The 23,172-nt window shown below is 26.6% G+C and overlaps 1 protein-coding gene across 3 annotated transcripts in view; it reads left to right on the forward strand.

Moving 5' to 3' along the window:
• LOC148234372 (putative 3-phosphoinositide-dependent protein kinase 2) overlaps positions 1 to 23,172 on the forward strand; it is a 126,535-nt gene that overhangs the window by 49,019 nt on the left and 54,344 nt on the right. The gene's annotated exons all lie outside the window — the stretch shown is intronic.

A 23,172-nucleotide genomic window follows, 5' to 3' on the forward strand; every position in this document is an offset into this window, starting at 1 on the left:
AATATTATTAAAAATATCATTTTTTCATCACTCAATATAGCAAGTGCATTAATTCGTTCCACATTCATTGTTGCTCGAATGAATTATTGAACAGCTTTAATTTGCTAAGGGAACGTTGTGCTTACTATGGTGACAAAAAAGTATTTAAGATGAACTACTATCTTTCATCAAAACAGTAGCGAATTATTTGAATATAAGTAGACATTGTATATAATGATTATGAGAAGGCCTTCGACAAAGCTTGTTAATAGTTAAAATAAAAGAATTCCTGATTTATTTGAACGACTGTAGACATGTCGTAATATATAGCGGTCAATTTTCAAAAAAACATTTCACCCCTTTGGGGATACTTCAAGATCTAACCTGGACTCTCTGCTCTTCAGGTTATATTTTATTGACATTATTAGGGCAGTAACAAAATTCAGTTTTATTCTGAATGTATGCCGATGATTTAAAATTGTTTAGATGCATAAGATCTGTTGCGGACTTTTTTTCTCTACACAGTGATTTAGATTATCTATGAAGATGTGATATTTGATCTGATTTGCCATAATATATTCCTATAATCTCGCTAGAGAAACTTTCATTAAAAATTTTGAGGGTAAATGGAGATTCTCTCTTCACGTAAGATACGTCATATGAGAGCTGCGTTTCACTTTGATGATCCGTCAGTTATTCATGTTCTTCTTGACACTTTGGTTATTAGATTCCACGAATAACATAATATTCCAGTGGCAGTTCGTCCACATATGCTGCGGGGCTGCAGCCCTTCCAGTATAAAATAAAGTAATAAATATATTTTTTTGATATTATTTTAATTGTATAATATATAGTACTTAATATATTTTAGTCATGATGGTCCACAATTAAATAAATATATATGAAAAATAAACAAAAGAGTTTTTTTTATCAGAAACTTATTTTAAATTAAAACAATGTTTTTGGTGTATGTATTGCTAAAAACTAGTGAAGAAGGTCTAGGGTGTCCTTATTCGGCTTATAAAGACCAGCTGAAAGCGTTAGTTAAATCAATATTTGCTTAAACAAACGTTAGTTGTAAGTAATCCAATATTTTTTACTACTTAAAAGTTAGGAAAATAAAAAATAGATAACTGGTGCCACACTAATTTAATGAAAACCACCATTACAGCGCTTCTCTTAAAAATTATACCATTTATAGCAAAAAATTAAGTATATCTCAAACATAGTATACTGCTTTATGTTTTTATTTTTTTTATTGCAAAATAAAAAATATAAAATAAGACTAATAGTAACAATATAACATAAATTGGAGATAAATAGATACAACTTTTATAGAGTAAAAAAATAATGAAATACAAATAAATAAATAAATTATTTAAATTTGTAAGTTTATGGTTATTTATAGCTATTAATGGGTTATTATAGTCACGCGTAATATTTTTCTCCGTGATTATGGAAATGATATTGAATTATTAGTATGAAGTATTTTAAAGTTAGTGTAAAAGTGTGTGCTATGTATTATTTTTAAACACCTAAAAAACGTATGTTATTTTTGGTTTAATTAGCTGTTTATTTAGTTTTATTATTGAATTTTTGGAGGTTGGGGCAAGGGTTGTGTGCGGCTTTTTTCTTGTATATTTCATTTTTTGGTTTATTAAAATAATTAGCCGTCAGAGGACATTGATATGTCAAAATTTTTAAATCGATTCGCGATCGATTAGTCGACCGCAAAGCAATTTGCGGTCGCCCGAGTTTTAGCATGATATACATTGTATCTCATGCTCAAACGTATGTCTAATCAAAATAATAGTATAGGTCTGAAAAAATAATTAGACTGAATTTAATCGGCATATAAACTAGAACTTATATGATGCAACTTTGGCGGATGGATGGTGACGGGTAATAATTAGACACTGCAGTAGTATTGAATTTTATATATAAATGAAAATAAAAATAATAATTATATAGTGATATGATTATATAATGCGTGTATTATTTATTGATTTAATTTAATCTGATTTTCTTGAAATGACCAACAAAATATATTTTTAAATATTTGCAATTATTCTTAGTTGATTTTAGTAAATCATTTAAGGTTTTAAATGCAATACATTTTAAAGAATTTTTGCAATACTTCACATAAAATGTTTGAGGGATGTGTAAATCGTCGGGAGATCTAATTTCATAATTACGTATACATGTATTATATAATAGTTACACTGTTATTATGTCGAATGATGTAAAGGCTGGCGGACGAGGCCCTGCCGGTCGTCGTTTTTCCGTCTTTGTCGCCAGAAGTGTTGCTAGAGTGATATTATTTATAAAATAAAAGTATAGCGATAGATTTGTAGTAAACATACGCTCATTAAAATCAATACATTTATTGAATCGTGATAAAATCAAAACTGAGAGTTTTGGCCAAAGAATCGACAAAATTTTCTATTCCACCATATTTACCAGATATCACATCAACAGAGTATTTGCCAATTTTCCTAAGAGCAAGATCTAAAATATAGTTTGACGGTTTTTAAAAAATGGTTAATGTATAAATATGTGAAATTCTAAAGCTATTTTTGAGACACTTAAAATTAAAAGATGCAAAACATTAACTACATATTGCACTTTCAGATTATTAGATAGTTTTTTTATAATATATTTTTTAAATAAATTAAAAATCTCTGAATTTACATTCTAGAGTTTTAGATGAGAATAATTGAAAGGATGTTTAATGGATGCATTATGTGGATACCGAAATAATATAATATATTTACTTAAGCTTAGCATATTGAATTATTGGTAGGTTCAATAAGTCCAATTATTTCACTATATTTGCAGACTTTTCAATATTTTTAATTATTTTATTGACAAATAATCTTTGTAGATAGGTTGTAAGCAACAGTAGAAAATATTAATATTTGAGATTAGTGTTGAAACAAGTATGTAAATCAAACCATTGATATATTTTTGAAATCCATTGGACCTTTAAATAAAGAGATTATTGTATGAAAACAGATTCTGGTGATAAATATAAATTAGAAACTTTTAATAATGTGTTTAAATAAGCTATGAATTATTAATACTATATTATCTAATACGAAGATACTATAGACAAAATTTTTAATATTTAAGGTAAGCATTAAAAAGCAAAATTATATTCGTAAAAATGTGTGTGTTAGTGAAAATTTATTATGGCATTGAAGCATAATTTATTTGAGCTCTACTACTGCTTCAAAACTAGAACATTTCATATATTGAGAGCTCAAAAAGGTAAATATTTTATAGTAAGTAATTTCTGAACAAACTTTATTAAGTAAAAAATTGTACTTACTAGGTGCATTCTTATGAATCTTTTTTTATTATGATATATGTATCGTTCATATATATTAAAACATACTTTAATCAATATCAACGTAGTGTTCTTTTAGATTCTTATTTTTTTGTGTATATATGAGATTTTAAAGAATTATATACAAAATAAACGAGAAGTCTAAATAAACTACCATAAAATATGAAAACAACAAAATGCTATTTTCACTGCTTTAATTTCAATTCAATGATTTTTTTATTACAATATAACATAAACATATAATAATGTTATATAATTTTGTATAATAAATACATACTATAAAGACATATGATCAACGGGATATATTAACATCGAAAGAAAATTAAAAAGTTGTGACTGTAATTAATTTTGAGGAATACATTATCAGCGTGACGTAACTTTAGATTTTTTTTGTGTATAAATTATACACACGATAAACGAAAAATCTAAATATCCTAAATGTTAATTTTACTGTTTTAATTTCAATAACCAGATTTTCAAAGAATTGTTTTATCAATGTTATTAAAATATTAGTTATAAATTTGTGTATACAAATGTAATTTCGCAATAATAAATATATATTTTAACCTAAAACATTTTTTTTTTATTATAGAAAAGTAATAAAAAAAATATTTTTTAAATTTATGTTTTAATGTTACTTTAGATACTTTGTCGGAATTATGATAAACTGATAAATCTGTGTAAATGATTTTCTAGCTTTAAATTGAAAATTTAAACTGCAGAGAATCGTATAATAATAATATGTGAATTATACATTGTCACTATTTCTGTACAATGTAATAATCCAAACTTGATTTGTATAATTTTCAATAATATATCTCGACAGATATAATTGTGTGTGACCCATCAAGATTTCGCTACAAATAGTTTGATTTGCAAGAGAATGGCAGAATTAATAAAGTTCTACACGCACAATTATATCAGTTTTTCAATATGGTTTCAAAGTGTAAATAAGATTTGAGATCATTTGGAAAAGCTGATATAGCTGTCGCAAAATCGAGAACAATAAAATGAATCGACCCAGGATTTATGTACAACAATGAAGACTTAAAGCCGTGATACACCATAAAAAAATGTGTAGTGTGGTAAAAAACTGCGCCACATGCACATTTCGGTTGAGGCTGAAAATTATCCAGTTTGACAAATTTAAATAAAAATAAGTTTGTTTCAACCAAATAACGAAGACGTGTTCCAAGACTACAGTGCAAACAATGAAGCTGAAATGCCAATCAGTGACTATGGAACTTGGATCGAAAATGTGCAAGAAGTGAGTATTTCAGGAAACACAAGGGCAATAGTTGATCAATTAAAAGGCATTTTAAAACACCCTTGTTATCAATGACACTTTGTTTCAAATTAACGTTGTTCTATAGGTTTGTTAGTAAGGCGATAATTTCAACCGATACCATACTCTATATCCTATTAAATTTCTTCACATACACACAGCTCTATCCTGACTTTCAGTTCTACCATTCCAAGGGTTAAGCCTCAGCAGCAGTACCAACAATCTCAATCTCAGATAAATTGTAATGGACAGCTACTTAGCAAGGTTTCGCAGCAAGAATAGCTACCACACTCAGTGGCTAATTATTTCTTGCAGTTTGCGGAGGAATGACTGTACGTTACCGATACTAATGTATATATGTTATATAATAATATTTTATTAATGTTTTGCATACAAATAATATTTATTATATTATAGTTTCGGGGATGATGTAGCCGAGGGTCTGTGGTGATTCGTAGCTTATAGCAGTTGCTAGAAATCTTAATGTCTAAAGTACATTGTTTTTCAATGAGTAGTGCAATTGATGCTAGCAGGTTTTAATAAGTTGCTTCATTTAATCGCAAATAATTGTGCATAGCTTTCAATTCTGATCTGTCCCCATTTATGGAGCCACTCTTTGGCTCATATTTTTCTGAAACGCATTTTCATTACCATCCAGTAAACTGATGTATTCCGGAACTTCAGTGGCGGATGAGTAATTTAGATATTTTTGAAGGCCAGGACGGAACAGTTTTTCCTCAGAAGATTTTCCGATCATACATGGGGGCCTATGTACTTTTCAAAAGTCATAAAAGGCTGTATTTAAATCATATTCCAGTACTTTGTATTATAAATTCAGAGAGAAAACAATAATTGCAGTTGTAGCAATGTTTGCGCGTGTCATTATATTTTTATTTATTTTTTATTATAAATCTGACAATCATAATCATTGTATAAACCATAATTTAGCTGTTGATTGTAAAAGTGGGGCAAAACCATATTATGATATTGTTGGATAATTAATGGTTATTGTTGGATAATTAACAATAGACCTATTTTATTATGTTTACGGTATTTTTTCATAAAAATTTCATATGCAATAATTATATTCGCGCTATTTAACAAATCACATATTTTTAATAGGGTCCTATCGACTTATCTCATTTTCAATAGCAATGATTTTTATAAAATGTTGATTTCCTGTTTTCAAGACTTTAATTGTATTAAGAAAAAATAGAATAATTTATTTCTTTACTTTTCTATTTTATTTCAACACTTCATACTTTTTTAGAATAGGTACATTAAACAAAAAGCTTAATATTATTTTATGGAAAAGAGAGAACAATACCTCTTGTTATTTTATTTTATACTAAAGCCAATAGATTATAATTAAAGTACCTATTGGCTGTGGTATAATTAAAGAACGGGAATGTATATCGGCAAAAGCAATTCAAAATCATAATTTAGACGTTCGTGACTACAGTGGCTAGAAAAATACCCTAATAAATTCAGGAGGAATTTATGTAGATGGGTTAGATATATCTTGTTTTTGTGTGTGTTTGAAAGTTCATATACATAGTTATAATAATGTTGAGCTTCAAAGACACATTAAAAACGGGCTATTATACATCGATGTGAGCAACGGAAAAGAAAATTAAAAAATAGTGTCTGTAATTAATTTTTAAGAATACATTGTCAACTTGGTGTTGTTTTAGATTTTTGTTTTTTTTGTGTATAGGTGAAAATTATATAAGCTATACACACAAATAAACGAAAATTCTAAATATACTACCGTTAATCATAGTTGATACGATAACGAACAAATATTTTCATGGAATTGTATTTTCTTTATTACAATATAACTTTGATATCATTTGTTAATTCAATGGTTTATAATATTTGCGTTGTCAAAACGTTTTTTTGTAAATTTGTATATAAAAATATATTAATGTTATATAATTTTATGTAATACATATATACTATGGAAAACGGGATGTATTAACATCGAAAAAAATATGGGCAATGGACAAAAAAATTAAAAATTTACGGAAAAGACTAATTAATTTTGAAGAATACAAAATCAACGTGGTGTAAATTTAGATTTTCGTTTTTTTTGTGTATATGTGAACTAAATAAATTATACATACAATAAACGAGAAGTCTAAATATACTACCATTAATCACAGAGTTGATATGATAATGAACATAATGTTAATTTTACTGCTTTAATTTCAGTAACCAAATTTTCAAAGAATTGTTTTATCTTTAATGATTTTTTTATTACAATGTAACTTTAATATCACATAAAAATGTTAAAACATTATTTATATATTTGTGTAAACAAATGTAATGTTACATAATTACGCAATAATAAATAAATATTTTAACCTAAAACATATATTTTTTTATATAGAAAAGTAATGAATGTCTAATAATAAAAAAAAATTAAATTTATGTTTTAAGGTTACTTAAGATATTTTGTAGAAATTATGATAAATCTGTGTAATGGATTTTCTAACTTTAAATCGAGAATTTAAACTTCAGAGAATTGTATAATAATAATATGTGAATTATACAGATATAATTGTGTGTGATTCATCAAGATTCCGCTACAAATAGTTTGCTTTGCAAGAGAATTAATATATAAAGTTCTACACGCACAATTATATCAGTTTTCCAATTTGGTTTCAAAGTGTAAATAAGATTTGAGATCATTTGGAAAAGCTGATATAGCTGTCGCAAAATCGAGGACAACAAAGTGAAACGACGATTTATGTGCATCAATGAAGACTTTTGAAGAGTCAGAAAATACTACGAATATTCCAGTTCTTTGAAGATTTAGAAATTATAAAATATTAATCAAAAGTATTAAGATACAATTCATTGCATTTAATTTTTAGCTGTAGTGACTCAGAGTCGTGATTGCTTCCATTATTCTTGTCTCCGGGAACTTGCCATAAAAGCTTCAGGGATTTGACAATTAAAATAAAATAGAAATTAAAATTATATATAAAATTAATAAATATGTCATATCCAAATGTAAATTTAGCAACTAATATTGCGAAGTATTTACCAAGAGATCTTCGATATTTTAAAACACATGTTTTAAATTATCCAATTCGATAAAATATATTTAAAATACAATTATGTTCGTTCTATTTTTTCACAACTTTTATTTTATATAAATTGTATCCAATTAGTAATTTTAAACTTGACTCTTATATATTATATGCCTAATCATATTAGTATCACCGATTACACGTCAAATTTTATTTTCTATTTGATAGGTATTGGTTATACTGATATAATTGTGGTTTAATCAACAAACAAGGATCTTCATAAATCTTAAATGGACTTCTTTAAACAACCTTTTTTAAGATAATAGTAATTTAATTATAGTTTGTGCGTAATACTATATGTATTACAATAAGAACTTTATAACGATCTTCTCTTTTTAATTTTCATTAACACCTACATTGAACAGCTATAATTTCATGATTTTTGTAAAAAAAACATATTACTTTCTTTATCAATATATTTTATCTTGTGTGTCTATTAAATTTATTTATTAACTGCATCATATTTATATGTAGTATATTTTGTGTTTATTGTGAAAAATCAGCTTGAGTATCTTTTATTTTTTATATACATATTTATGTATTACTGAATGCATATGAAATGTAATTAATATTTTATGCTAGCTCTTGATCTTCGAAATTTTAAAAAACACGTTTTAAAATATATTCAAAATACAATTATGTCCGTTTTACTTTTTGGTTTACAATCTTAAATATATACATATTGTATTCAATTCGTGAAACGGATATGGTTGTAGCAATCTACAGCGAAAAAGTTCAACGGTACATGATCTTCAAAAACTTTAAGAAAATCTGTCTTGTGATAATATTTTTAATACGTTACAACATTTACGCATTTTCTTAGAACAGCAGTATGTAATATTTCAAAGCTAAACGGTTTAAAAATCAGTGTTATATGATAAAATGTACATAGCTTATTAAAACGGAAGACGAGAAATTATGCTAAAATATTTAGTTACTGTAATTTTTTTTAAAATGATCTTTTTTTATATTGTATATGAAAGACATGTAGATGTAAATTAAACTATTTTACCTTCATTTTTTCATAAGAAAATGTGAGTGTTTTTAAACTTTACTTATATACATGCCTAATTATATTAGTATCACCAAAAACAAATCAAATTTTATTTTATATTTGATTTGCTTTGGTTACACTGAAATAATTGTGGCGTAATCAACGAGCGAAGATCTTCACAAATCTTGAACGGACTTCTTTCAGAAACATATTTTAAAATAATAGTAATTTAATTATATTTTGTGCGTAGTACTATGATATCTATATTACAAATAACGATATATACTTTGTTACGATGCAGTTAAAAATATAAGAAAAATAAAATCACTTAAAGAACTTTATAACAGTCTTATATTTTTAATTTTCTTTAACTCTTATATTAAACAGTTGTAATTTCGGGTTTTTAGTAAACAACACATTATTTTCATTGTCAATATATTTTATCTTGTGTCTTTATTGAATTTATTTATTAACTGCATCATATTTATACATAGTATATTCTGTGTTTAATGTGAAAAATAAGTGTGAGTATCTATTATTTTTTATAATATATACCTAATTATTTATGTCTTACTGAATGCATATCAAATGTAATTAATATTTTATGCTAGCAAGAGATCTTCGAAATTTAAAAAAAAACACGTTTTAAATATATTTAAAATACAATTATGTCCGTTTTACATTTTGGTTCACAATCTTAAGTATATACATATTGTAATCAATTCGTGAAACGGATATGGTAGTAGCAATCTACAGCGAAAAAGTTCAACGGAACATGATCTTCAAAAACTTTAAGAAAATCTGTCTTGTGATAATATTTTTAATACGTTACAACATTTACGCATTTTCTTAGAACAGCAGTATGTAATATTTCAAAGCTAAACGGTTTAAAAAGCAGTGTTATATGATAAAACGTACATAGCTTATTAAAATGTAAGACCAGAAATTATGTTAAAATATATAATTACTGTAATTTTTTTTAAAAGATCTTCCATTATTTTTTCGTCAATATATTGTATATGAAAGACATGTAGATGTAAATTAAATTATTTTATCTGAATTTTTTCATAAGAAAATTTGAGTGTTTTTATATATGCCTAATTATATTAGTATCACCAAAAACATGTCAAATTTTATTTTATATTTGATTTGTTTTGGTTCTACTGAAATAATTGTGGTTTAATCAACGAGCAAAGATCTTCACAAATGGACTACTTTCAGTAACATATTTTAAAATAATAGTAATTTAATTATATTTTGCGAGTAATACTATCTATATTACAAATAACGATGTATACTTTGTTACGGTGCAGTTAAAAAAAAAGAAAAATAAAATCATATAAAGAACTTTAAAACGATCTTCTCTCTTTATTGATCAGTTGTAATTTCATGTTTATAGTAAACAGCACATTTTTGTTTTCAATATATTTTATCTTGTGTGTTTATTGAATTTATTTATTAGCTGCATCATATTTATATATATATATATATATAGTATATTCTGTGTTAAATGTGAAAAATCATTGTGAGTATCTATTAATTTTTATATTATATACCTAATTATTTATGTATTACTGAATGCATATCAAATGTAATTAATATTTTATGCAAACAAACACGTTTTAAAATATATTTAAAATACAATTATGTCCGTTTTACTTTTTGGTTTACAATCTTAAATATATACATATTGTATTCAATTCGTGAAACGGATATGGTTGTAGCAATCTACAGCGAAAAAGTTCAACGGTACATGATCTTCAAAAACTTTAAGAAAATCTGTCTTGTGATAATATTTTTAATACGTTACAACATTTACGCATTTTCTTAGAACAGCAGTATGTAATATTTCAAAGCTAAACGGTTTAAAAATCAGTGTTATATGATAAAATGTACATAGCTTATTAAAACGGAAGACGAGAAATTATACTAAAATATTTAGTTACTGTAATTTTTATTATATTGTATAAGAAAGACATGTAGATGTAAATTAAACTATTTTACCTTCATTTTTTCATAAGAAAATGTGAGTGTTTTTAAACTTTACTTATATACATGCCTAATTATATTAGTATCACCAAAAACAAATCAAATTTTATTTTATATTTGATTTGCTTTGGTTACACTGAAATAATTGTGGCGTAATCAACGAGCGAAGATCTTCACAAATCTTGAACGGACTTCTTTCAGAAACATATTTTAAAATAATAGTAATTTAATTATATTTTGTGCGTAGTACTATGATATCTATATTACAAATAATGATATATACTTTGTTACGGTGCAGTTAAAAATATAAGAAAAATAAAATCACTTAAAGAACTTTATAACAGTCTTATATTTTTAATTTTCTTTAACTCTTATATTAAACAGTTGTAATTTCGGGTTTTTAGTAAACAACACATTATTTTCATTGTCAATATATTTTATCTTGTGTCTTTATTGAATTTATTTATTAACTGCATCATATTTATACATAATATATTCTGTGTTTAATGTGAAAAATAAGTGTGAGTATCTATTATTTTTTATAATATATACCTAATTATTTATGTCTTACTGAATGCATATCAAATGTAATTAATATTTTATGCTAACAAGAGATCTTCGAAATTTAAAAAAAAACACGTTTTAAATATATTTAAAATACAATTATGTCCGTTTTACATTTTGGTTCACAATCTTAAGTATATACATATTGTAATCAATTCGTGAAACGGATATGGTTGTAGCAATCTACAGCGAAAAAGTTCAACGGTACATGATCTTCAAAAACTTTAAGAAAATCTGTCTTGTGATAATATTTTTAATACGTTACAACATTTACGCATTTTCTTAGAACAGCAGTATGTAATATTTCAAAGCTAAACAGTTTAAAAAGCAGTGTTATATGATAAAACGTACATAGCTTATTAAAACGTAAGACCAGAAATTATGTTAAAATATATAATTACTGTAATTTTTTTTAAAAGATCTTCTATTATTTTTTCGTCAATATATTGTATATGAAAGACATGTAGATGTAAATTAAATTATTTTATCTGAATTTTTTCATAAGAAAATTTGAGTGTTTTTATATATGCCTAATTATATTAGTATCACCAAAAACATGTCAAATTTTATTTTATATTTGATTTGTTTTGGTTCTACTGAAATAATTGTGGTTTAATCAACGAGCAAAGAACTTCACAAATGGACTTCTTTCAGTAACATATTTTAAAATAATAGTAATTTAATTATATTTTGCGAGTAATACTATCTATATTACAAATAACGATGTATACTTTGTTACGGTGCAGTTAAAAAAAAAGAAAAATAAAATCATATAAAGAACTTTAAAACGATCTTCTCTCTTTATTGATCAGTTGTAATTTCATGTTTATAGTAAACAGCACATTTTTGTTTTCAATATATTTTATCTTGTGTGTTTATTGAATTTATTTATTAGCTGCATCATATTTATATATATATATATAGTATATTCTGTGTTAAATGTGAAAAATCATTGTGAGTATCTATTAATTTTTATATTATATACCTAATTATTTATGTATTACTGAATGCATATCAAATGTAATTAATATTTTATGCAAACAAACACGTTTTAAAATATATTTAAAATACAATTATGTCCGTTTTACTTTTTGGTTTACAATCTTAAATATATACATATTGTATTCAATTCGTGAAACGGATATGGTTGTAGCAATCTACAGCGAAAAAGTTCAACGGTACATGATCTTCAAAAACTTTAAGAAAATCTGTCTTGTGATAATATTTTTAATACGTTACAACATTTACGCATTTTCTTAGAACAGCAGTATGTAATATTTCAAAGCTAAACGGTTTAAAAATCAGTGTTATATGATAAAATGTACATAGCTTATTAAAACGGAAGACGAGAAATTATACTAAAATATTTAGTTACTGTAATTTTTATTATATTGTATAAGAAAGACATGTAGATGTAAATTAAACTATTTTACCTTCATTTTTTCATAAGAAAATGTGAGTGTTTTTAAACTTTACTTATATACATGCCTAATTATATTAGTATCACCAAAAACAAATCAAATTTTATTTTATATTTGATTTGCTTTGGTTACACTGAAATAATTGTGGCGTAATCAACGAGCGAAGATCTTCACAAATCTTGAACGGACTTCTTTCAGAAACATATTTTAAAATAATAGTAATTTAATTATATTTTGTGCATAGTACTATGATATCTATATTACAAATAATGATATATACTTTGTTACGGTGCAGTTAAAAATATAAGAAAAATAAAATCACTTAAAGAACTTTATAACAGTCTTATATTTTTAATTTTCTTTAACTCTTATATTAAACAGTTGTAATTTCGTGTTTTTAGTAAACAACACATTATTTTCATTGTCAATATATTTTATCTTGTGTCTTTATTGAATTTATTTATTAACTGCATCATATTTATACATAATATATTCTGTGTTTAATGTGAAAAATAAGTGTGAGTATCTATTATTTTTTATAATATATACCTAATTATTTATGTCTTACTGAATGCATATCAAATGTAATTAATATTTTATGCTAACAAGAGATCTTCGAAATTTAAAAAAAAACACGTTTTAAATATATTTAAAATACAATTATGTCCGTTTTACATTTTGGTTCACAATCTTAAGTATATACATATTGTAATCAATTCGTGAAACGGATATGGTTGTAGCAATCTACAGCGAAAAAGTTCAACGGTACATGATCTTCAAAAACTTTAAGAAAATCTGTCTTGTGATAATATTTTTAATACGTTACAACATTTACGCATTTTCTTAGAACAGCAGTATGTAATATTTCAAAGCTAAACAGTTTAAAAAGCAGTGTTATATGATAAAACGTACATAGCTTATTAAAACGTAAGACCAGAAATTATGTTAAAATATATAATTACTGTAATTTTTTTTAAAAGATCTTCTATTATTTTTTTGTCAATATATTGTATATGAAAGACATGTAGATGTAAATTAAATTATTTTATCTGAATTTTTTCATAAGAAAATTTGAGTGTTTTTATATATGCCTAATTATATTAGTATCACCAAAAACATGTCAAATTTTATTTTATATTTGATTTGTTTTGGTTCTACTGAAATAATTGTGGTTTAATCAACGAGCAAAGAACTTCACAAATGGACTTCTTTCAGTAACATATTTTAAAATAATAGTAATTTAATTATATTTTGCGAGTAATACTATCTATATTACAAATAACGATGTATACTTTGTTACGGTGCAGTTAAAAAAAAAGAAAAATAAAATCATATAAAGAACTTTAAAACGATCTTCTCTCTTTATTGATCAGTTGTAATTTTATGTTTATAGTAAACAGCACATTTTTGTTTTCAATATATTTTATCTTGTGTGTTTATTGAATTTATTTATTAGCTGCATCATATTTATATATATATATATAGTATATTCTGTGTTAAATGTGAAAAATCATTGTGAGTATCTATTAATTTTTATATTATATACCTAATTATTTATGTATTACTGAATGCATATGAAATGTAATTAATATTTTATGCAAACAAACACGTTTTAAAATATATTTAAAATACAATTATGTCCGTTTTACTTTTTGGTTTACAATCTTAAATATAGACATATTGTATTCAATCTGTAAAACGGATATGGTTGTTGCAATCTACAGCGAAAAAGTTCAAAAGTGCGTGATCTTCAAAAACTTTAAGAAAATCTGTCTTGTGATAATAGTTTAATACGTTACAACATTTACGCATTTTGCTTGAAAAAGCAGTATGTTATATTTCAAAGCTAATCGGTTAAAAAGTGTATGCGATAAAACGTACAAAACTTATTTAAACGTAGGATAAAAAATTATGCTGAAATATTTAATTTTTGTAAATTTTTTTTCAAAAGATCTCTTATCATTTTTCGTCATTATATTGTATATGAAAGACATGTACATGTTAATTAAATTATTTTACCTGCATGTTTTCATAAGAAAATATGCGTGTTTTTAAAATTGAATCTTATATTTGCCTATGTATATTAGTGTCACCGATAACAAGTCAAATTTTATTTTATATTTGATAAGTTTTCGTTACACTGATATAATTTTGGTTTAATCAACAAGCAGAGATCTTCACATATCTTAGTAGTTTAATTATATCTTGTGCTTAATACTATCTGTATTACAAATAATGCTATATACTTTGTTATGGTGCAGTTAAAAGAATAAGGAAACTAAAATCACAAAAATTTTAATATAAATTATGTATAATAGCAGTGTTTTATTTAGTTATTGTTTTTACTCTCTCATTACATTTTTATTTTTGCTCTTTAAAACCTATTTATTTTAATGAAGTATTGTATGTTTAATTTTTATTAAGCAAAAATTTGTTTTAGGGGAACTGAACTATGTCAATATAGTATGTAGATATTTTAATGTACTCAACACTAATACGTTTTCTATTTTTAAAAGTCTAGAATATCGCTTTAGGACTTATTATACGAACATTTTAAATGATTTTTAATATTAAGGTTTATGGCTGGAATAATGTTAGTGTTATTTTTTTATTTATTTTTATATTGAACAGTTGTAATTTCATGTTTTTATTAAAAGAACACATTACTTTCTTTGTCAATATATTTTATATTGCATAATAATTGAATTTATTTATTAACTATATTTAGTGTTTATTTTGAAAAATCAGTGTTTTGGTTTTTTTTTATTGAACCCATTTCTTTACGTATTACTGATCGCATACCAAATGTTATTACTATTTTATGCGTCTGTGGTATGTATATGGTTGTGGTAAAATCTACGAGGAAAGTTCTTCAAGAACAAGCATCGACGAACTGCTTTCAACAACACGATTAATCAATACACGTATTATTAGTTGTATGTATAAAATAGATAAAAACGAGTATGATATTTAAAAACTTAATTATATTTGCATAACTGATTATGTATGAAAATCTATTTAATATTTCGTACATTTTAGTCGTGCAGATATATTTTAGTTGTCATTACACCTGAAAGCGAAGATTTTCAATTAACTGTGACGTCAGATATGCCAATAACAAATTCTCAAATAATATTATGTCAGTTATTCTATAACTTGTAAATAAAACTAAAATTACTAAAAATGTGTGCGATATTTTAAAACCTAATTATATGTGTATTTCTGATTCTATGTCAAATTTTATATGCCATTTAATTTGAATTAGTTATAAAGGTATAATTATCAGTCTAATCTTCACAAACAAACTCCAATGGACTGCTGCTTGTAATAAATAATTAACACTTTTTAAAATAATATTAATCTTGTTATATATGTATCACAAATTATAACGAAAAATACAAGTTATTTTTAAGGACTTAATAGCTATTCTTTTTATCTTATATATAATTGTAATATCCGGACGCGCACGCTTTAAAATGAAACTTTTAATGCTCAATATTTTACATTGTAAATCGTATCGCTTTGTATGAACGGTGTATAATAATATAAGTAAACAAAAGAAATATATTCAATTATTATAATAAAAATTGAATTTGGCCGCCAGTAATGTCGCGAGCCGTGTTCTGTTGTTTCGACCAATGAAAAATAAGCATTCAAATATAAAACAAGATGGCCGACAGTAACGTGACAACAGTTTTAAATAATTGTTATTTATTAATAAAATTTTGCTACGCGACAATAATTTTCATTAGTTCGTCATTTGACTGATATAAATAATCGGATTGCGAATTAACTAGGCGTGTTATAACTATGAAAATTAAATATATACATAATGTGTTGAGGATTAGAAGAATACATTGATTAAATTAGATTTACAATCATAAAATAATATTCGTAATGAAATATTCAAATTTTGAATTCCCGGCGACGGGCTCTGAGGCTGAAAAGTGAGTTTTTCCTTTTATAATACATAAACATTATCAATGCTTCCGACTTAATGCATATATACGTTAGATTTGACTGAATATATTTACTCGAATTAAACGTGAACATGTAATATATACTTAGTACGTATGAAGATTGAGGTTAATGTCGATAAAACCGTATAAATGCTAATAAAACGTATTTTTTATCTATTGATATTTGGGGATACTATCTTTAACGACAGCAAAATAAATTAAAACCATTATTGCAGCGAAAAATTCACTAAGATCGTTCAGTTCCGAGTGATGACTCGCAATATACATGTGTAGTTTTTTTAATGTTATCTAATAGATGATATTTTACAATGATTAAAATATGTGATTGCATACCTGGAATAATTGATAACCAAAATATCTCAGAGTGGCTTGTTTTTGTAGATAGTTTGCAACCTATGGTGGTTTTATTTTTAATGTATATGATTTAAAAATGTTTAAATGCATTTGATCTGTTGCGGATTCCTCTCTACCTAGAGATGCAAAGACAGCGGAGCGCGACCTGCCCACTAGTTTTATCCTATCCAGTTCTATCCTTCCTCCGTCTCCAACAAAAGATAGCGATGCCGGGAGACCATCAGTAGCTCCGGACCGGGAAACCAACCGCGGTTGTCCATCGGGACGACCCAGGTTGAGACTGGAAGCGGACCATCGGCCCTATCGATGGGAAGCATGTGCTCAAGTGCTAGGGTCGCTAATAAGCCGAATTCAGCTTACACACGACCTGAGGAAGCGGGTGGGAGCACCCGGGGACCGTCGTCCTCTTTACAAAGTGATTTAGATTATTCATGAAGATGGGCTTTTGTTAACCATCTGCTTTTAAGTGTCGAAAAGTGCATGTGTCATTTTCTCAATCTCGATCGCAATCAGTTTATTCATACGATCTCGGTATTAACATATTGTCTAGAAAAACTTTCCCTAAAGATCTCGAAATTATCTTTAAAAGCAAGTGAAGGTTAAAGTCAAAACGTCCTTACTTTCTTGTTATCATCTGACTTCTTAGTACACTAGCATTACATATTGATATATGTAATGTCAGCAATGAGGAGCTGGTCCAGTTCCTAATATTTTATTTTATTATTTTATAAAAAAAATATTTTTTTATATAATTATTTTTTTGTATATAATTTGAATCTTACTTGTACGCTTACCAATTGTGCAAATTCATTTCGAAAATCGTGGTTCAGTTCGCGAACTTACCGTGCGCTACATCCATTTTACGGTCTACATAAATGTCCATCCGAGCAAGTGATTCTAATAACCATGGATCGTTTTCGCACAACGCATACTCTAATAGATAATACGCATCCGCAGAGACGTCGTACAGTGCGCACAGAAGACGTTGTTTCTGCTGTGGAGCGTAGTATTGAGGAGGTCCCGAAATAATCGAGCACAAGAATTTGAGCCTTATCTATCCATTTTATGGAAGATTTTGCGCTAAGATCTTGGTTTACGAGCTTACAAGAACCAGATCGTATATGAATTGAAGCCGCTTGACCATCGTATGCGTCGTAAGTTTGGTGAATGGGCCGAAAACAAAATTTCTCTTGATCATGATTTTCATTACAAAATTTTGTTCAGCGATGAGACTCATTTTTGATCGAATGGCTACGTCAACAAACAAAATTCCCGCATTTGGAGTGAAAAAATCTACTAGCCATTATTGAGACGCCGTTATAACCACAAAAAGTCACTGTTTGGTGTGCTTTATGAGCTGGTGGAATCATTGGTCCATATTTCTTGATAAATAATGCCGGGCAGAACATTACAGTCAACGGAAGGAGCGATAGATCCATTATTACTGTCTTTTTCATTCCTTAATTGAATGGCATCAATGCGGAAAAGCTTTGCTTTCAACGAGATGGCGCAACATGCCACACAGCGCGCGCCACAATCAGTTTATTAAAGGAAACATTCGTAATGGACCTGTGAATTGGCCTCCAAGTTCGTGTAATTTAACACTTTTGGATTATTTTCTGTGAAGATATGAGAAGTCGCTAGTATACGCCAATAAACCAAAGACGATGGACAACTTGGAAGCCAACATTCGCCGCGTTATTTCTGATATACGGCCCTAGTTGTTCAAAAATTTGACTTCCAGATTGCGCTTTATTCAAGCCAGCCGCGACGCCCATATGCCTGAAATTATAATTAAACAATAATGGAATAAAGTTATTTTTCCAATAAAGCGATTACCATGGCCATTATCACGATTTTTATGTATTTTATTTAATTTTAATGTTCTAAACCTCTAAAAAGCATGTACCATATGAAATTGCCAAATTTGAAGGTGAAATTAAAAATGCGATATTTTTCATATTTGTAAAATTCAATCAAAATAAGCTAATAGTAATTTGATTTTAATAAATAAATTACTCAAGATAGGGTATAAAAACTTTTTATTAATCATTATTAGGTGTATGTATATTCATCGAGAATATCATATAAGATTTTTAAGCTAATATGCTATTAGATATTTTTAGAGAACCTTGTAATTAATTTAAGTGTTTACTATAAATTTATCTTAATTTTATATTTTTTATATGGTGTTTCGTGATTTATAAACAGGTAAAATTATATGTACTTCACTAATCGTCACAAGTTATCATTTTAAATAATTTTTGCGATTTAGTGAATAAGATATAGTTGTTACCAAAGCTACATTCAATGGACTGCTCAATTTTGTATATATTTTATAATTAAAATAAAGCTGTATTTAGGCACAGTTATAATTGTTTTATATTTGTACTATCGATTGAAATTAATTTCGAAGTTCATTTATTAAGACATACATAATTGTGCTGAAATCTACGACCGAAGTTCTTTAAAAACGTGTTAAATGGACTGATAAAGTAATTATATTTGTATATGTTCTATTTTTGTAGAAACATTTGTGAATCATACTTATTATAAAAGTATATTTATAACTGACACATCGTGCCGTTGATTTTTTAAAGTTGATAATTGTATCAGATGTTGTATGTCTTGCCACCTGATTTATATGTAATGGTGTTATTGTAGTTGACCACGAAATCAACCTGAGATACATATTGACAATCTACTTCCTTGGTGCAGGTTTTGTTTCCCGTAGTGACGTCATAAGTATCAGGATATTGGACAGGATCAAAGTGGACCATTCGAAGGTCAGAAATGAAAATGACGCATCCGGCTTAAGCACTTGAACTATTTATCAGTTCTATATAAATTTATATGTACTATGATATTGTGATTGTATTAATTTATAATATGTAAATTTGTATTTTGCTATGAAGAATAAATAAATATTTAAAAAATAAATCTCTATGTAATTAAGTTTATCTTCTGCTTGCAGTTGATTTACCTTTTTTTCGACTACTGATTTTTTTATGGGAAAACTCAATTAAAGAGAAAAATTCCAGATGAGCTATGGCCGCACATTAAAAATATTTTATTTCGAAATATATATTACTTATGTTTCTTACCGATTTATATTGTCAAGCTATGGGCTGTCTTAATTAGTTGTTTTTGATTTTTTTCTTTTTTAAATTATTTTTAAAATTGCATTATTAAACGTACGAGCTTAAAAGTGCAGTTTGAAATTTGAGACTTTTATATGAATATTTTAATATTCAAATAGAGAAAATATTTGTATTATCTATTGAAAGTCTGTATATTACAACAACGCAGGTAGTTCTTTTTTCCTTCGATGTAATGCTGCGTTAACAACCCAATTGTACCCTTCTTTGTTTTGAAAAAAATATGTTCCTGTCTTATTAGAGGGGACAAATTCCCGGGGCCCATTCTCGTTGCCTTGGACAGATTGTAGTTTTTTGACGTGTTAAAATTTGTTTGCAAATTATTGTTGACTATATTGCTTTTTGAACGTTTAAAAAATATTAGTGTAATTTAAATTATACAAATATTATTATTATTATTAAAAAAAAAATTAAATATAAAAATAGTTAATGGACAATTTTAATTTTAAATGACTACTGCTAGTAAATTCATGCTTGCTCTACACTTTTACATACATATATAGTAAAGAAACCATATAAAGTGTACATGTCTTATTTCGGTACTAAATGTTTATATGTGTTAACGGCAGTTATCATAGCTGTATGGTTGGTTTTGAATGCAACATAACATGACCCAGTATCCACAATGATAGACCGCCTTGGGACATGATCGAAAACAGTGCACATTATGCCACTCATAGTCACCATGGTGTTTACTTCGCTGCTATGTCCTCAATCGACAACCACCCTTGACCAAATTCTGCAAGAAACACCTGGCCTTTGATTGGCACGATATTCTGCACATTCTTATCTAGAGCATTATTAATAGGGGAGAGGTGGCACCGAGGGACCACTTTTTTATTTATATATCGATGTATTATTAAATCAACATGCATTACTCATAAGTCACAACTTTAATTAATAAATGACATTGAACATTTACATCATTTAACAGACAAGAAAACTTCTAGAATCTACATGTAGAACATATATGTAGATTTTTTTAATTATTTTTTTATTGAACTTGAAAGTCGAGACACAGAGTCTAGAATAGCTATGTCTATCACGTGGCCTCACAACCCATATGTTTCCATATTTAAAAAAAATTACAACCCTTTTTAAATTTGCGGCTGCTTATTTTATTATTTATAAAATAAAAAAGCTTATAAATGCACGCGAATCAAGCAATTAATAGCTCCGTCTTTTTTTGAAAATGTTTTTTCAAGCGAAATTTTAAAAATTCTCCAAAAACTATTAATTTAAATTGAATTTTAAAAATTCAACTACATATTTTTTTTTGTTAAGAGAAGCTAATAAAAATCCACATTATTTATATTATATTTTAAATACCGTATATACTAAAAATATTTAAAAAAATATTTTTTTTAGAATTTGATGATTTTTAAACATATATTGATAAGTGTTTTACAATTTAAATCGTTAAAATCAATTTCGTAGTTCGTTCTTAAGCGCGCGGTGATATCCCGATCATGTATCGGGATATCCCCTCAGTTGCTTACATTTGACAGCTCTTCCGTCATCAGTCTAGCGCGCGCCGGGATACAGCTTAGTGCGATTCAATAAACAGTAAAATATGTTATAATCACAGCAATTGAAGATGATTTAAAATGTATAACATAATTAAAACTATAAATTATGAGTGTGCCAGTGTTTGGTTATATGAACAATATGTTACGGTTATTCTAACAAAATTACCATTGACTTTCCAGGATCTAATATTAAAAGACAAACAGCGGTGATTGGACAATTAAAGGTATACATACCAAAGTTAATTAAACAAAGTAACATTTTACCCACTATATAGTATCGTTTACAGTTAATTTTCAGAAACAATGATAGATCTAATAACATTTACGTATGGCAAACAATTAATATATGACATATTGCGACTATTTTGAAGAAGATGAAGATATGTCAATCTATGTGTTTAATCCTCTACAGTAACTTTCGTTAATTTTGTTCTTCGGTTTTTGTTTAAATTTAATTTATGGATTATATTAGTAGTAATAATGTGTTCAATGCTTAACTCTTGATAAAGGTGTTTTTAATTATTTTTCAGAAGTAATGAGGGAGCAATTTGATAACTTATATGACCACAACGTAGAATTGGTATATATAAACAAAGAGTGAATCTTCTCATGTTGAAGTCACTGTCAGCAAGTATTATCTTTTTATAAAGAACATACTACATAAGTTTTATGTAACTGAATATCTTGAATTTGGCTATTCCGAAAGAGGAATGAAGGCACAGAACAAAAATTGAACATATTTTGCCACATCGGAATTAAAAATAACCCACTCTTAGATATTTTGGCTATCGATTATTCCAGGTTTTCGATCACATATATATATAATCAATGTAAATTGTAGTTTATTAGATAACATCCAAGGAACTACACATTTATAAGCTGTCCGTTGGTTGATATATCAAATCGGCGCTGTCGCATTGTTAACGCTATATATATATAGCATTAACAATGCGACAGCGCCGATTTGATCGACATTAACTTTCAATCCTCATACATACTAAGGATATATTACACGTTCACGTTTAAAATTGTGCATTAAATCGGAAGCAATGATAATGTTTATGTAATATAAAAGGAAAAATTCACTTTTCGGCCCCGGAGCCCGGCGACGGGAATTCAAAATTTGAATATTTCATTACAAAGATTGTTTTATGATTGTTTATCTAATTTAATCAATGTATTATTCTAATCCTCAACACATTATGTATATATTTAATTTTAATAGTCATAACACACCTAGTTAATTTGTAATCTGATTATTTATAAAAGGAAAAACTCACTTTTCGGCCTCGGAGCCCGTCGCCGGGAATTCAAAATTTGAAGATTTCATTACGAAGATTGTTTATCTAGATTAATAAATGTATTCTTCTAATCCTCAACACATTATGTATATATTTAAGTTAACATAGTTATAACACACCTAGTTAATTTGCAATCCGATTATTTATATTCAGTCAAATGACGAATTAATG

This window comes from Plectrocnemia conspersa, unplaced genomic scaffold (assembly GCF_051122295.1).
Source record: "Plectrocnemia conspersa isolate PC_06_02 unplaced genomic scaffold, ASM5112229v1 ptg000006l, whole genome shotgun sequence".
Lineage (NCBI taxonomy): Eukaryota > Metazoa > Arthropoda > Insecta > Trichoptera > Polycentropodidae > Plectrocnemia > Plectrocnemia conspersa.